The 13,150-nt window shown below is 42.4% G+C and overlaps 1 pseudogene; it reads left to right on the top strand.

Annotated features, from left to right (window-relative positions):
• Positions 1-4,320: 4,320 nt before the first annotated feature.
• Positions 4,321-11,410, top strand: LOC119805557 (annotated as a pseudogene).
• The last annotated feature ends 1,740 nt before the right edge of the window (positions 11,411-13,150 follow it).

The following is a 13,150-nucleotide window of genomic DNA, read 5'->3' on the forward strand; positions in this document are numbered from 1 at the left end:
TACAACAACATGGGTACAGTGAGAAAAAAGAAAAAAACCCACAAATAATCTGTTAGCTGCTTTCCAAAGAGAAGGAAAGTATACAATAGTGGTTGCCAGTGACCTGGGGGGGGGGGAATAGAGATCACAATGCAAGGGTAGAGGTGGAAACGACAGCCAAACGGCACAAACTTATTTTTATTTTAAGTATATAACATATACTATACCTTGGTATCCTGCTTTGAAGTATGTATAGTTATAGGTTGTAAATGTGATCTTTAAGTGCATAATAAATAGTCTGGGCTAGCTCTATAAAACTTATTTTATCATTTCAACACTTCCTACTTTTTGTTTCTATATGATAGAAAATTATACATTTAGGTATATATCAAACATGTATGTTCACCATCTCTGTGTTTATGACTTCACTGTTTATGGGAAATATGGATGGCGGAAGATCTTAAATTCTTACTCCACAGAAGAATAATGGTGGCTCTGGAGGGTGACTGATGGGATTTAGCTTGATGGTGGTAGTCATGTCACAATGGTTCACATACTTGCAAACCCTACTTGAATACAATTTTTATTTTAAGATTTTTTTTTATTTTTGAGAAAGCTGTGGGGTGGACACATCGACACAGCTGTGAGAACCCAGGGGTCAAACTCCATAAGCGCTGAGCCCTAAGAAGTGGCAACACTTGCACTGCCCATGCCCTAGTTCAAAGGCTAGGAGAAGAGAGTGTTCTTGGAGAGAGTACAGAGAGTCACTTGTGACTGGGGGTGGGCAGTGGCAAGTATCTTCTCCTGGGAAGTCGGGACTCTGTAGTTGTGTAGAGTGGGAGGCAGGACACAGGGCCACCAAAGCCTAGAACTGTGTGTCTCAACCTTCCTTATGTTGTAATACCTTAGTATGGTTCCTCATCTGGTGGTGACCCCAACCATAAAATTATTTTCTACTTTATAACTCCAAGTTTCCTGCTGTTATGAATCATAATGTAAATATGTGGTATGTAGAATATTTGCTATGCAACGTCAAAGGAGTCGAGATGCAGAGGTTGAGGATTGCTGACCTAAAAGGACCATGATAGGTGATTGTAGCAAGAGCTGAGATCAGCAGCAGAGGTACATCATTGGGAAAACAAAATGTAGTGCTGAATATCCCAGTGAACCCTGTGTCGGCAGTGGGCAGCTAGTTCTATGGCCATGGTTAGAGTCAGCTTGGGAGGTATTGGACAGGACGGGTCTGTGTCTGGTAGGAGGGGCCGATGTGAAGGCTTCTTCTGCATCTGTCCAGCTGCCTTTATCCCACCTCTGCTTCTGGGTTCTAGCTCAGCTACTGAAAGGAACCAAATCTCACCAATTATTCCAAAAGACATTTGTTGTTTCATTTCTGTCTCTTCTCCCTTTCTTCTCCACTCACTTCTCACCCCTGCCCACTCACACACATGGACATGGAGAGGTTGACAAACTCAGAAGGCATAACCTCCGGGTAGACTGTCTTTCTCCAGGGAGGTGAAACTTCTAATCCTCTTTAGGGTTGGTAGGGCCGAGCCCTGTACCTGTGGTTCGGCTAGGACTGCAGAAGTTGGGACACAGAGCTCACATTCTAGCTGAGTTTGGGTCTACTTGACACAAGCGAGGGTCATCTGAGAAGAGGGAACCGCAGTGGAGGAAATCCTTCCATCAGACTGGCGTGCATGTCTCAGAGGACCCAGCCAGCAGGGGCTGTGCCATCCATGGGTAAGTGATCCTTTGCTATGAAAGAAAAGTAAAGAAAGTAGCCTGAGAAAATCATAAAAGCTCGTCAGCAAGCAGCCTTTTCTATGGCCTGTGCTTCAGTTCCTGCCTTGAGTTGCTGTCTGTCTTCATTCAATTATAGGACCCTAAGACGTGGGTTGAAACAGGCCCTTTTTCCCCAGCTTTCTTTAAGTGTATCTGATTAATGGAAACCAATATCGCAGGACCAAAGTCAGTAGACAGAGGACTTGTGGGGAGAGATGATGCTCAGCCCATCAGACCTGCCACAGAAAGATCACTTCTAAGTCGTTGATCACACTGGGAGTAGCTACTTGGCGATGGTTAGTCAGATCTTTCGATGGGACTGGATTTGGAATGAACTGGGAGACGCATCTTTGGCCATATCTAGGAGGATGTTTCCAGAAACATTTATCTGTGAATAGAAGGACTTCCCGTGAGTGTGGACTGCATCGTTACATGGACAAGGTTCCAGGGTTGAATAAAAATGAAAAAGCAATTGCCAGTGTCCTCTCCTGCATGCATTCTGTTTTTCCCAGTTGTGGAGTATTGGCTGCCTGCTCCTGCCACTTTGAACACTGCCACATTCCCCTTTAGCCTGGATTATACCCTTTTAATATGTGAGCTCAAGTATACTTTTTTCTGTGAGCTATTTTTGAAAGCAACGAAAAACATAACGAATACAAACTCCAACTATTCTCTATCTGTGGGTCCCACCCTGGCTGTCCTACAGAAGTGGAGAAGAAGGGCTTGAGACTTGAAATTCTGTTGTCTCCCTGTACAGTTTCTGGTCTCTGAGAAGCCCCTCCTTCTCTCATCAAGGAAGGACTCACCCTTCTCAGCAAGGAATGACAATGGTCTCTCACAGCTGGTCCTGTCAAGCATTTTTTCACTCCATTAGTTTGAAGCATACAGGAGACTGTCATTTGAAAGGGGAGGGGTATTTGTGTTTTTCTGTGTCCTATTAATGTCATCCTGTAGCGAAAATGCATTTTATAGGTCAGTAAAACTGCCTAAGGGTAAAGATGAGTTATATTTTATCCTCACTTGCAGCCTTTCCCTGGGATAAATGTTTCAGTACCTTTCAGGGTCTCCCTAGGAAGACAAGAAACCCTCATAACATGGAGAGTGACCTTGTGTAGTAGAGACAAACAAGGCTGTTTTTTGGCCCCTGTCTTGTCCTGAGGAGCTGTGGGTGCCTGGGTAGTGTTTGTGAGCACAATGTCTAAAGCCCTTTTAAAGGCTCCACAGATTCTTTGTGTATGCGTCCCTCCCCCATAATCTCTGCTCAAGACTTCTCAGCTATGAAGTCTGCAGAGACTTCAAGGGGAGAGGCCTGCAAGACACCTCTCCTGGATATATGGAAGTATGTGGGTCAGAGCTGCCATCTGTGAAAAAGAAACAGTTGTGAGTGAGACTGCTTTGCAACAAAGATGGGAGCAAGTATCTTTGCCTCAGAGGGGAACGTGATGTCCTTGGAGAACTCAGAAATACACTTGCTCTCCCCTCCAAGATATCCCACCCCCATCACCAAGACATCGTCCCCAGCACATCTTAAGTTAATGTCAGTACTAACTATGAATAAAACATAACGAAGCCTAAACATTGGAAAGCATGCAGGCCTTTATTTCAACCGCACTGAACAAGATTCTCAGGAGGGCAAGGGCCTGGGCAGCAGAAGGCCATGGCCCCGAGTCTCAGACCCCAGTGGACTCAGCCTATTTCTGTCTGGCATCCTCTCCTGAGAAGGAATCAGAGAGACAAGTGGACCCTCAGAAGCCATGTGGGAATGGAGGGGGGCTGGGGTGCGCTCTAGGGGAGAGGGAGGGAGTGATTGTAGCTTGAGTGGTGAGAGGCAGGCTGGCTCAGAGCCCTCACCTGAAGGAATTGGACACACATGCCAGGGCTCTCTGGAACTGACCCTTCCAGGGTCTTCTCGGAGGAGCAGCCTTCCCAGTTCCTCTTTGGGACATTGAATGAGTTCTCCATGTTGTGAGCAAACACAATACCTTCCTGGAAGTATTGTTGTGGGTTTCTCACAGTCTGAAGAAGAGAGTTGAGACCTCATGTTTGCGGTCCCCCATGACTGCTGTCAGTTACCCCATGTGGGTACTGTGATATGTATCTGCACTACTGATTGAGGTGATGAGGATGGAGAAGTTGGGAGCCCTGGCCTGACCAAACCCCAATACCCCTAGAGGATGTTCCAGAGCACGTGAATGTGAAACTTACCTGCCCAGGACGTGGGAAGAAGGGAAAGAATATCATCTTCCTAGAGAGTGACACCCCACTCAGGACATTTATCCACAGTTCTGCTGAGGTCCCCACTGTGCTGGCTGTGGAACTGAGACCTGTCCCCTGCATAGCCCTAATCCCTGCCCCTCCATGGCACCAAGCCCTATTGCTCCTGCCCATGGTTCCTCCCTGCTTCAGTTCAGTACATTGTGCTCAACCAGTAGATACATTTCTGCTGCATGGCCTGAGTCCTACATCCCTCCCCCAGAACATTCTGTTCTTTCCTCTGCATTTCACCTTCACTCCGGCCAGCTCAGCAGCCTGAATGAAGTTCTGCATGCTGAACTGAAAATGCAGAGGTCTTCGGGTACACGGTGAGTTCCCCGTTTGTGGGGTCTCCATGGACAAAAGTGCTCACGAGCGCTGTCTGTGGTCCTCCCATTTAGTTAGGACAGTGAGGTTTCTCATAGCGCTCCCTAGGTGCATAATCCAAACCATTCATAAAATTTCAGAAAAATTTTTGGTCCTGGCACTCTGAGGCCTGAAGGCCTGGACCCTACTTCTTCTCTCTGAGACGTTTGCTCTGTGCAGGTTACCCGCATATCTGTGTGTTGCTTTCTGGTGAATGATGGAATGTATTTGGGGGCCTGGAGAGTGTGTATAATGTGCAGGACAGTCGTCAGGTCGTAGGGTTTAAAGTTTAGCAGTTGACTCTTAGAATGGTGATTGAGTTTGGGCTATGTCTTGCAGTCTGTTTTAGATATTTCTTTGTTTTTTTCCCCTTCAGGACATCCACTTTTTCTGTGCTATTTCCTAATAGAATTCCCGTGGATCCTTTGTAGTGCTGTCTTTGGCCTGCCTCTGATCTCACTGGTGTGTGTGTCCTGTCCTAAGGTGACTCCGTGCTGTGGTGCTTACCTCCGTGTTGAAGCATGATAGTGAAATTCTGGGGTTCAGGCATTCTCCATCTTTGTCCTCTTCCAAATGTTGTTCTCCCTTTTGTGTTGTAAGCACTGCTATAGAACGTTGAGCAATAACTTTTCCTTTTCTTGATGATTATAGAAATTGAAATCTTTGAGTGCTTTGAACAGTGAGCATAGCATAATTATTTTACTTTCTCTTAGCAAATAGTTTTTTCTAAATAAATGTTCCAGTGCTTATGCCAATATTCTTAACAGATATTTTGTTTATTTTAATGTTTTTGTAGATGTCATTAAATACCCTTTGGGTCTCCAAATTGTAGAAAAAATGTCCTTAATTATTTCTAATATATTGAATTTTAGTGGGATTGTACATACTAAATTTTTTATTCAAATACTTTGTACAGAATTTCTAACATTTAGAGATGATTTTTATCTGTAATATGTAGTGATGTGGCAAGCAGGCCTTTTTTTGTCCTTTTTGGCTCCTGCACTGCTAGCTTAGCCCCGTAAATAATAACAAAGATACCGTATTCATTTAAACTGCCTGGCCCAATAGTTCAAACCTCTTATTGGCTAATTCTCAGATCTTGATTAACCCATTTCTAATAAATCTGTGTAATAACACGAGGTGGTGGCTTACCAAGAAGATCCTAACCTATGTCCATCTTGGGAAGGAGCTTCATGGCGTCTGCTTGACTCTGCTTTCTATCCAGCATCCTGGTCTGTCTACTTCACCTACCTAATTTTCTTCCCTATCAAAGCCAAGGCAGTTTCGTTATTTAACCAATGAAATTAACACAAAACAGAAGACACTCCTACATAAGGAATATTGATTATTTCTATTATCAAATATGTCACTTTTAATGGAAGATAATCCAGAGGTGTTTTTGGTTTAATGGAATGAAATGAACTAAACAGTTCATAATTGGACAAAATGCAGAAAACATTGACTGTAGTGTGTCCAGCCGTAAATGAGATATCTGTATCATATGATCCCCTTTCCCTCTACACCTCTCCACTCTGCTCTACGCCACCCCTACTCCACCAAGATTCAGGGAACTTTGTAAAGAGAAGGCAAGGATAGTATGAGACTCAAAGTCAGGGAAAACAAGGACTAACAGTGTCTTCTGCTTATCACAGAATCACTTACTTTTGAACTTATAGCACATAAGCTGTAGACCATCAAGTCAGTCAATAATCTAGCATGATTGGGAGAGGGGGTCATGAGTCTGCACACCTCCTTGAAAAGTTATGGACAGTTGGTAGATTTGGGGGTTAGGGAGAATTGACTTTCTCTTAAAGTGTGGCCTTAGTCAGTCATGTTCCTGTGGTTGGCCCCACACTCAGGATCACAAATTTGTCTCGGTGGATTATATAAGAAAAACAAAGAGGACACAGAGATTGGAGGGGTGGAAAGGTAGATGGCGAACGTAGGAAGAGTTAAGGGAGGAATGGGGTCTGAATATTTTAAAATCTCATTGTATTGATGTCTCACAAGGTTGATAAAATATCATACAAAAAAGAGGACATGGCTGGGATGGGTCTGAGAGGAACTGGGGGAGGAGTCAGGTAGAATATTATCAAAATACATTGCTTGCATATATAAAATTCTCAAAGAATTAATAAAATATACTAAAATATATAACCAAATGGCATTCTTTTACTTCCTCCCTTTCAGTCTGTATGCCTTTTTATTTATTTTGAGTTTTTTTGTTGTTGTTTCTATGTGGCAGCTATGGCCTAAAGTTTAATGTATGCATATGGTTTAATTTGTATAGAGAGACATTTGAGCTCATTTCTGACTTTTTGGATGGAGTATTCTGTCTTTTCAATATCACATGTTTTTTCATACATACAATCTAATTATGTATACATATATATAGACATACATACATCAAAGCCAAAGAGACAACATCTAGGGAAAGAAAAGAAACTAAAGTGTGGTGGAAACAAGAGAGTAATGAAGGAAAATGAAGATGAATATTTTTTTCTCATGTATAGAATCTTCATTCACTTGTATGTGTATATACGTGTGTGTGTGTGTGTGTGTGTGTGTGTGTGTACATGTACATGAATATAACATGAAAGTAAAGAGGAACTGTTTGGGGGTAAGAAGGGGACTGTGTGGAAGATGAGCACTTGAGTACAATGGAGGGATATATGAGTAAAGCACTGTGCTAACCATGTGAAAATGTCATGACTCATCCATAATTTTGAATGCTAAATAAAAATTATAAGATAATAAGACTATCAAAGTTAATGAAAAAGAATTATTTACCTTTTCACCAGTAAGTATATTTCTAGAAATGAATTTTTTGGAAGATGCATTTTATTAGATTGAGGATATGTCCTTGTGCTCTTACAATGTCAACTTTTTAATCTGATATTTATCATGAGTAGGCTTTAATGTTATTAAATATCTTTTCTGTTACACATCTTGGTAACTGCTGTCCTTTTATTTTATCCCACTAATACAGTAAAATTCATTGGTGGGTCTTTTTGAGACAAGGTCTCACTCTAGGCCAAGATATCCTGGAATTCATTGTGTAGTCAAGCCTGGCCTCAAATCTGTTGGAATCCCGTTGTGTGAACCTTCTGAATGCTGGGATGTATTCATATGACACTAGACCAAGCTTTAATATTGGTATTTAAATGAAAGTTGTCTTGCATTTCTAGGATAAGCTATATGTTGGGTGTTTTTCATACATCCTTGAAATAAAACTTCTAAAAGTTCATGAGAGAAGTTTGCATCTATGTTCATGAGGAATACTGGTCAGTAATACTACCTGTGGCATCTTTTATTTCTTCATAGAAGTAATGTTGAACACATTAAATAAATAGGGAAGTTCTTTCTTTTACTTTCTAAAAAAGCTCTTGTCAGATTGCTTTGGCATTTTGTTCATTGGACACAATTAAATAAATACCAGTGATGATTGAGGCATGTGTTGAGTCAATGAATAAAGTATGGCATTTCAGTGAGGCAAGTCACAGGAACTGGGGAAACTTGATAGATTCAACTTAGTCCCAACACAGCAGTAGATTGCTTGTCCAAATAAGGGGATAAAAGCCTTGTTGCCTCTTCAAGTCTTAGGACTGCCAAAATCGTGCCTTCTTTTCCTATGTATAGTGTCTGGGAGACCTCTTCTATATTTAACTAATGTTAGGTGTACAAATCCCCCTGTTTTAGGGAACTACAGAAGGCCTTGTCTGTTGTGAGTGCCTTCAAGAAGAGACAGGTAAAGAGACGCCTAGTTCGGAGACAGAGAAGGATGATGATGGCGGCTGCCCCTAATGCACACATGCATGTCAAGAATTTGACTATGGAAGAAGGAGTTTGCAGTAAGTGTCTTTCACTAATAGGGTCCCTGAACTTGGGGAGGAAGCATGAGTATTTTTGTCACCAGTCCCATCACTGATTTGCCGTGTAACCTTCAGCAAGAACTCTCTGATGTGTTAAAAAAATCATTGTCAGGTGCCAAAGTGTTTACAGGAATAAATGATTTGGCAAGGCATTAGGGAAGAGAAAAGATCAGTAATGACATGAGACTTTAGTATAGGTGTGGGGTATTATAGAAGTGGGATGGAGGGGAGGAAGTCTCAACCCAAATGTGATCATTATTTTATAGTTGGAAAGAACACTATGCATCAGCTCCAGGTCAAGGTTGACGCAGCAACCCAGGAGGTAAGAAGAGTCTGTTGCCCAAGGGGAATTTTCCCATCAGCCATTGCCCAGACCCTTTCTACTATATCCCGAAGACAGTTTCCATTTCTCACCCTATGACCTACTCCTCTTGTGGCACTGGAAAAATCACTTCTGTCTGGACCTCAGTGTTCTCAAATCAGAGTAAAAGGTAAGGTTTGATGGTCTTCAAGGTTCCCACAGCTTGGAATTCTGTGTTCTTATTTTCATCCAAAACGATTCTCATTCTTTATCTTTCCATGAACAACTGGGTGTCTGATCCTTATCTTTGATCTCTGCTTCTTCAGGAGAGCTCTCGGGGGCCTGTGCTGCTGAGTCAGCCCCCAGAACTAACATCTATGCCATATACTCCAGAGACCACAGGGCAACAACTGGCGGTTTCCCTTTCAGGGGAGCTCCATGGGCTCTCTACCATGCCGAGCATGTGAGTAGGACAAGGACATAGAATGTACTGTGTTTGGGGATTTCCAGCCTTGTGTTTAGTGCCATGGGTGATAGCAGCAGGAGGACGACAATAGGAAGAAGGAGGTAAATGAGTAGGGGAAGGAGAAATCAGCAAGGGCAGAACACTTTCAGCTTTGGCACTTTCTATCCAAGAGGATCTGCACAAGTAGTTTTCCAAGTTCCCATTTCCCAGCAAGCATGCTGGTGGACACAGACTATATCTATACCATTGAAAAGAGAACTAACACCAGGTCTACCACATAGTAGGTCTTCAAAGTGTTGAGAATGTTATTACTTTTTAACAGATAGAGAAGGAAGGTCCTGGTGAAATCTGGGAGTTTTGTAAGGAGGTTTCACAGGGCCTTAGGTGTCTGTCCAAAGGACAGTGAACCTGAATTATCTTTCATGGCCAGAGGTAATTGGGAAAAGTGGAGGCAAGATGCAGCCGCTGACAAAGGATGGTACTCACATTGCCTTCAGCTGCTTTCAGACTAAAACATAGACACTATGATTCATCATCATCATTTTTACTCTAACCCTGGGAGGAAAGTCCAGTATAAACTATTGTCTCACGGATGCCACTAAAAGGGATGCTGAAAAAGAGTCGGCCAATAGAAAGGGCTTGCCCAAAGCACAAGGTTAAATATCTATGCAATCATTTGGATTCCCAAATCTCAGTATTGCAGATTCCTGCTACTCTGCCTACTGGTAGGATATTTCTATGAGAACTTTTCTTTGCGGTGTGTGTGGTTGAGATAGGATTTCTCAGTAGCTTTTCGAAACTGTCATAGAACTAGCTCTTGCAGACTAGGCTGGCCTTGAACTCAAGGAGATCTATCTGCCTCTGCCTCCCAAGTACTGGGATTAAAGGTGTGTGCCACCACTACCAGGCTTCATCAGAACTTTTAATACCTTGGCCCTTCCTCTTCTTACAGGTGCCCAAGCCTGATGATTCAGCCCTGTGCCACTATTGACCCTATGCTACTGCACTCACAGGTCCTGGCAAAGACACGGGATTCAGAACAATGGGAAGAAATAAGTTTTGGAGATGTGAACACAAGTAGACTGGGCAGAGTGGGGGGCATCTGGGCAGCAGGTGCTAGAGGGTTACTTATCATAGAAGAGGACACACATTTTCCTAGTCTTCATTTTCTCACCCTTTCTTCTGCAGGGCCCCAATGCCTCCAACCAGGGTTCAGTTTCTGCTACCTTGGAGTGACAGGAGATGCTGGAGGCTGCTGAAGGTCTGTTGGCTCTGAAAAATTCTTCACAGACACGTCACCAGCCCTGTGGTGTACCAGGTATGTGGGGATATTTGGCAGAGAGTAAGCTGTGAGATGAGCTATTGGTAGTTATCTAGAAATCCAGAGTTAGTGTTTTTAACTACCTTGGAGGCAAGCACTCGAGTTCCTAAGGCTGACTTGAGCAATGGTGCCTAGGGGTTACTTAGTGAATCTTCAGGTCACTAAATGTTTTGCTCTATAAAAATTGCCCAGTGCCCTGACATCAAGAAACAGGAAGACTGAGGTCCCTAAGATAGCAAAATCTTACTTCAGGGGAGGCAGTATATCAAGTAGAAGGAATAGAACTGGGTATAATGGTTCCCAATGTATGGTTGTTTCCCATTCCACTGTAGACTGAGAAGAACCAGTTGAACATGCACAGAGGATAAGGGTCTGGCATGGAACAAGATCATGATGGCCACTTGAAGGCATTTTCCATGTAGATACAGAGCCTGAACAACCTTAACAGGTTGAATTTTGCCACTGAATTTCAGTGGTCAACCCGAACAGGAAGGGCTTCCTGAGATCAGAGGAATATCACATGGTTGGGTGGGCTGAGGTGGAGTCTGGGCACTACTGAGACAAAGACACCAATGGATATTGTCTTGTGGGTGGGAAGCCATTCTGGGTGGACATGCTGGAACAAAAGGCAATTAATGAAACTAGAGAGATTGTCACTGAGGTCTACCAGAGTGGGTGATGTAGGCTAGGGCAGCAAATCTGTGAGTTGAGGAGATAGAGAATTTAATTTCTTTAGTGAGGATCATATCTAGAAATCTCAGGTTTGACCATAAGGGTCTACTGGCTGTACCTGAGAGATGTTAGAGCAAGTACCAGAGATAACGAGGTCTGATGGGGATTGGTATATTCCTGGTCTCTCTGACAAATCTGAGATTGAGACACAGCAAAGGTGAAGAGAGAGCTCAGGAGAGTATCATGTATGTGATCTGACTCTGGTCTTTGTTTTTCTGTCTTCAGGTCTTGCTAGAGAGAGGGGACTGCAGCTGACCAGCCCCACAATGCCACCTCGGCCTGCTAGCTCTGGTTCACTGCCTTCTGGACATCTGGATTGCATGTCCCTCTTGACCTAAGAACCCATGCTGTGAGGCCTTTCTAGAGCACTGCCTGTTTGATTCCTGTTTCTGAACTTGCAAAATTGCTCCTGCCCAAAGTGCTTAATGTGTTTTTTAAGCATTCAGGTATTTTATAAGCTTTCAGATCCCTTTTATGATGTAAGGCAATTACTTGGCTTTCCTATATTCTTTATCCCCATCCTTTATTTCTTTGGAAGCTGGGGGCTTTTTATGTGTCATATAGAATGCTTTGTGCAATCTAATATAATCATTCAAACAGTGGGGTTTTGAGTGGTATCAAATGCCAGTGTTTTCCTTTGTGTGCAATTGCACACTTATCTGTGTACTACTGTACTTACATATGTATGTGGAAACATGAGGATTTTTCACATTGCATCTAGATTTGTATGTTACCAAAAATAAATAATTTTATGAGGCACTAAGTAGTATGGGTTGTTTGTTAAGCGGCGCATGACAAATATCAAGGGAGACTACATAAACTGTTATCTAGAAATTTATTCTATTGAAGCATCAAGCAAAAGGTTTAAAAGAGCAAATATCAGTTACAATGTCTTTCAGAATTGCACAGCCCCTTTATTGCTACCAAAGACAACATTGTATAGTATTCAGTGTCCTTCTTTTTCCCTGGATGAGGTTCTGTGTCCTCTAATAATGTTCGAATTCATTACAGAAATGGAGATCCTAGCAGACAGACAGAAATTTCAACCAGACTTTGTTGGATGCACTCTTTCCTTCCAAAGCTTTCCTCATTCCATCACAAATGATAGTTGATGACATCTATTTATACTATTTCTTTTTTCCTGATGCTATGCTAATCAGAATTCTGATCTTTTCCATATGATGATGGAATCAGTTAGGATATGGAGCAAGACTGAAGGACATCTCACTTTCCTTCTACTCCCTTGAGCAATTACATGGATAAATGATCCCTAAGTCCATTCATTCCCAATGACAGATGTTTAAGGTCAAGTATTCTTGAAGGAGTACATGAGGAAGAGCCAAGGTCCTGCTATACAGGGACATCCTCACTACGAGTTGGTTCCATAGCTGAGTTATTCTTTGTGGATTTGTAGATACCATTAGGCAATGTTTCCCATTTGGAATGCACAGAGGTTATGTATGGTGAGTGTAATACTTATATGATGTGTAAACCATTATCAGTATTTAACTTTTTAGTTGAAAACTATTTAAGGTTTCTTTTCAGAGCCAGGCCGCAGTGGTGCATACCTTTAATTCCAGCACTTGGGAGGCAAAAGTAGGCAGATCTCTCTGAGTTCGAAACCAGCCAGGTCTACAAGAGCTAGTTCCAGGACAGGCTCCAAAGCTACTGAGAAACCCTGTCTCAAAAAACCAAAAAATAAAAAAGAACTCTATTCAGATATAGTGTGAAGAAGACATCCAGTTATACAGATACCATGAGTGAAACATTTTCCAAAGTAAGTGGCATTCATATTATGATAGTCAAGAATACACGGACTCCAAGACCCATGAGAAGTGTAGAGGTCATTTGAGAAGTCACAGTGCATAGACCATGATTAAAACAAGAAAGAATTCTAGCTCTGGTTGTAGGAAAATTCTCAAGTATGTCTTTTATGCCCCTATCTCTACTATACATAAGGTAGAAAAACCAGGAGAAATCTGGAACACATAGCCCCTAAGTTAGTAGTAAGAATGACCTGTTAGACTGGCCTATGAATTCAGTGTTCTGGGTTCTACAGCAGTTATATGTCAAACCAG

The sequence above is a fragment of the Arvicola amphibius genome, chromosome X (assembly GCF_903992535.2).
Source record: "Arvicola amphibius chromosome X, mArvAmp1.2, whole genome shotgun sequence".
Taxonomy (NCBI): domain Eukaryota; kingdom Metazoa; phylum Chordata; class Mammalia; order Rodentia; family Cricetidae; genus Arvicola; species Arvicola amphibius.